Source organism: Nanorana parkeri, unplaced genomic scaffold (assembly GCF_000935625.1).
Source record: "Nanorana parkeri isolate BGI_ZX_2015 unplaced genomic scaffold, ASM93562v1 scaffold960, whole genome shotgun sequence".
NCBI lineage: Eukaryota > Metazoa > Chordata > Amphibia > Anura > Dicroglossidae > Nanorana > Nanorana parkeri.
In genome coordinates this window covers 494,039-498,692 of record NW_017307228.1, presented here as the reverse complement: position 1 = coordinate 498,692, position 4,654 = coordinate 494,039, and the positions used below count along the sequence as shown (strand labels likewise).

Below are 4,654 nucleotides of genomic sequence, written 5' to 3'. Positions count from 1 at the left end.
AATCATTATTTGTGAAAGATCTGATGTGTGAATGTCCTGTGTATGTTGATGTGAATCCTTACAGCTTGTGGACAGATCTTCCCCAAACCTGGGAAGCCTTGTATTATGTCTATGGACAGTGTTACCGCTGGTGTATGTATCTCTGAGCGTCAGCAGCCGGGACTACATCTCCCATGATGCTTCACTCTGACAAAGAGTCAGCTGCGGAAGTCAGCGTGATCTGTCCTTACAGAAGGGAGGAGGACTTAGCACAGGGAAATCTGGCATGTAATCAGCTCTGTGATCAGGAGAGAAGACTGTGTACAGCCCGAACACCTCCAGGTAGGGGCACCCACATCCCGGGGCAGAGATCACACAGGGGCAGGGGGGGGCTGCACTGGGGTATCAGGAAGAGGGGGGATATGAGACAGGAGGGGGGAGAGGAGCAGCAGCCTTATATATCAGCATGTCATAGAGTTTGAAGCTGAGTAGAAGAGGGCTGTTGTCCATGGCAACCCATCATTATATATGTGCTCTATGGGGGGAATCCAGCTATCTGATTGGTTGATGTTAACACAAGACTCCCTTCTGCTGACTTCACTTTTCACAAGTGAGTGCCAGGGCTTTCACAAGAGAGTCTCTCTCTCTCCCACTAACTTCCTGTTGCATTTCTGGGACAGGAAGTAAAGAGAAATGTCCCCAATGCTATACAGACCACAAAAAAGACACTGGCAGGGGCTTTAACCCTTCCACACTCTATCCAAAGCTAAAGAAAACCTGTTTGGGCTATACGTGCACTTTAACCATTTCTTACCCTATGAAACTGATTTAAAAACATTTTGACCTTCCATTTACTTCAAGCTGCAATAATCTGATCTTCCAGGACAGCTGTTGGCAGTTGTGGTCACCGCTGTGTCCAACTTGTAAATGGCGCCTTGTATTGGGGACAGAGGTCTCTTCTCTGATGGCCGCAGTTGTGCGTGGCTTCACCCGTACAGCCACAGCATCCATTCACAGGAACTTTGAATGGAGAGGCTACTTGGCAGAGGGACTTGTAGCTCTCAGAGCCCGTTCACACCAGGGTGGTTGCGGATCAGCGCGGTTACCACGCTAATTTCAAAAGGGAGTTTTTGGGAGTTTTTAATTGCGTGTCAACGCCCCATACTACGCTGATCAGCACGGTGCCATTGAGGTTTGGAAACCACACTGATCAGCGCGGCAAAAATAGTGCAGGAAGCAGTTCCGACCTGGGGACAGTCACATGAACTGTCCCAATAGCAATGTATGAGATCGCTAATGTCGGTGGATCCGCGCGGCCGAACTGCCCCGGTGTAAACGGGGCCTCAATGGGGTACAGGTGTGGTGACATCAACCGACTTGTAGTGCATTCATAATTCCTCCCGTCCGGTAACTGTAAGTCCGTATCTGGATATGTACAGAGACCAGGAGGGAGAATCTGCAAGAGTCAGAGCATTGCACCCAGGATCCACACATCTCAGTTGCAATTCTTTGCAGACTCCAATGCAAAAGAATATCAGATGCACATTTTTTTCTTAATGTGTAATAAAAGTAATAATTATTATTTATATATAGAGATAGATAGATATATATATATATCATTTTTTTGGTAAACGTGGCCTATGCCTTTAAGTCAGTGGTATCCGTTATCATGTAAGCTTAGTTCCTCCGCTGCCCCTTCCCGGGGCTAGTCATGTGACACACAGTGTTGTAATACACGCGGTTACTCCAAGAACATGAAATCTATCAGACACTGGCAGACATCTGTGAGACATTTACACTGGCCAATCACAGCCCAATAATCACAAGCGCTGCAATGACTTTCAGCACCACACAGGATGATTTTCATTGGATAAGGACCTGAGCCCCATGATAAAGTACCTACATGAAGGCAGAACTTTATTTTTCCAATAATTTGTATATTTGAGTTTATGTGATTGGTCTCTTGCTGGCTGGCACAACCCCTTCCATGGACCACCCAACACTGGCTTGGCATAAGGACACCAGTCACAAAAGACTTCAAAGCAAAACTCCCAGAACAAATTCTCTTCACGCCTGTAGTAGGGCTACCCCAGCACTGCAAGAGTTAAGTGCTCCTTTGTGTCTAGGTTAAAAAAAACAAGTTCTACTCCCCTGATCCTTGGAGCCGGTCAGCTCTGACAGCGCTCCCTCCAGCCTGTCTCCTCCTCTGCTGCAGCGATGGTATGTGCGTTGGCTTCCTCATGTCCTATACACTGTGTATAGAACGTGATGACTCAAGGATCCTTGGACTGCTACAGTGGAGGGGGAACGAGGCTGGAACGACCAGTCTAAAGCCCCGTTCACATTGAGCGATTTATCGCGCGGTAATTCCCTCGATATCACGCTCCAGTGCATTTCAATGGGGCAAAGGGTCCTGCTGTCGCGGGTCGTGTGTCGCTACAGCAGGACCCTTTTTGGAGCGGATTTAGCCGCGATTCAAGCTTGCTCAATGCAAGCTTGAACGCGATATCGCGCGGAAAATCTTGCGATGTCGCGCAATATGCAAATCACGCGACAAACGCGCAATTTGCATATCGCGCAGTGGGAACGGGGCCTAAAGGTGCCCATACACCTGACGATTATCGCATGATAATCGTGGGTGATCCCGCGATCCAACGATAATCGGCAGGTGTATGGGCAGCGCGCGACCTCTTCTACTGTAAAGTCGCACGACATTCGTCTTCCGAGCACGCTCGAAAACTTGCCGAAAATCATACGATTTTCGGCGGGTTAGTGGCGTGCTTGGGAGACGAATGCCGCATGGGCCAGTGTGCGCAAGCGCACACTGCCCGCTCAGCACTGCAATCATCGGAAAGCCCTCCCCTCAGCGGGGAGGGCTTGCGATCGCAAGTACGATCTGCCTGTCCAAGATGGGCAGATCGTACGAAATTTTTATTACCTTACAGCCATCGCACAATGAAAGTCGTGCGATGGTTGTATGGTGTATGGCCAGCTTAAGAGCAAGACGGCTCTGAGGATCAGGTGAGTATAACTTTTTTTTTTTATCTAGACACAAATGAGAACCTAACCCCAACCTAACCGGACCTGTTCACACAATTCTACTGCAAACCTTTTCTTCTTGTATACAGCGACATGGACGCCTACCCTCATATATTGCGTAATGAAGTAAGCATGCCTGTGTATTTAGTGGATGGGAGTGTTATGTCCGTGGAACGCAGTCTGTTACCTAAGAAAATGTAACTTGCCCTGCAGACTTTTTTTCCTCCCTCCCATCTGTTATCTGGTGGTGTTTGCTGAGGTCTGAAGGTCCTAAGAAACATCTGATTGTCCCTCAAACCTGCTAAAATCGTTAAAGGAGAACTATGTGTTGAGCGATTTCCGCTCAACCTCATAGTTAGAGCCGACGTGTGACAAAGACGCTGTCACAGGTCGGCTCTGTTGATCTGGAATTGAGCAGATACATGGAGCCGATCCGCTCACTTCCCAATCCTCTCCCTGCAGTGAGCCGTGACTGTCAGTCACTGCTCCCTGCAGGGATTCCCCCCCTCCAGCGCTGAGTGGTGGAATGAACAGGGAAGGGGGCGGGCACAGCTGGGTGGATCCAGATAGTATTGTCAGGATACATCCCGGCTGTGGCGCTCAGTATATCACGGGCAATTGCCTGCTATATACTGAGCTTTGGGTCACGGAGGACGTTAGTTTATGTCTTCCGGTGACCCTAAAGAGAACTATGAGGAAAACACTTACCCCATAGTTCTCTTTTAATGGCCGACATGTCTATTGGTGTGTTTAAGCAGTGGATTCATAGTGTTTTATAGTTGTATGTAGTAGATCAGGGCATAGGACCCAATAATCACCCGTTGTCCAATCATAGGAGGGTCATAATGAATGTTGTATTGGCCATAAAGGGGCTTTATTATCAGAAAATAAAATCTAGAAATGTCTTTACCATATGTGTGTACAATTTGCTAGAAATCCTCACTTACTGGGTTATCTTGTAGATCCTATATGTCATGTGAACATCCGGTTTCAGTTTATCAGGTTTATCAGGAACACAATCTCCCTTAAAGTGAAACTCCACTTTTATCGAGGGGGGCACAAGAAATCTTCTTTCCATGTCGGTTCTATACAATACAGCTCATTTCCTTCTGGCATGTTGCCAGTGTGTATAGTGTACAATTGTCTGATTTGAAGAGACAAACAGCTAAGAGATTGTAGCTGGAGACGGTTTACTGTACGGCCGTGTTCACTCTTCTGTTTTCTTGCAGTAAAACGCATTATTTTATTGCAATGACATGCATTGCAAGTGGAAATCTCATTGTCTCCTGTGCGGCTTTACAGTTTGGTGTGTTTTAAAAGGAAGATACAAGGTCCCATAACATAGGCATGTTTTTTTTGTGCAGTAAAAAGTACTTTTATTGAAGGACACAGCGGAGATCTTGAATCTCTGACCGTTGGGTTTTAGCTCCACTTTCAGGAGCAGGATATTGAGCACAAAAGCACAGCCTAGGAGTGTCTTCTAACAGTGACCAGACCTGTAAAACCAAAAATAGACGGTGCGTTAATTTAATATGGAGTAAAAATTGATCTGACACAAAAACTACTCGCATAGTGATGAGCAAGTCATATGCAACAGATTTGAAGAGCCCCTTGTCCCCGTTGGCCGCTCGATCGC

General features: G+C 47.1%; 1 protein-coding gene across 2 annotated transcripts in view; it reads left to right on the top strand.

The window, feature by feature from the left end:
• The first annotated feature begins 209 nt into the window (after positions 1-209).
• Positions 210-4,654, top strand: part of VAMP7 (vesicle associated membrane protein 7) — a 37,546-nt gene continuing 33,101 nt past the window's right edge. For both annotated transcript variants that reach the window (XM_018566589.1, XM_018566588.1), the window contains exon 1: positions 210-321. The gene's annotated coding sequence lies outside the window, so the exon portion shown is untranslated. The remainder of the gene's footprint in view (positions 322-4,654) is intronic.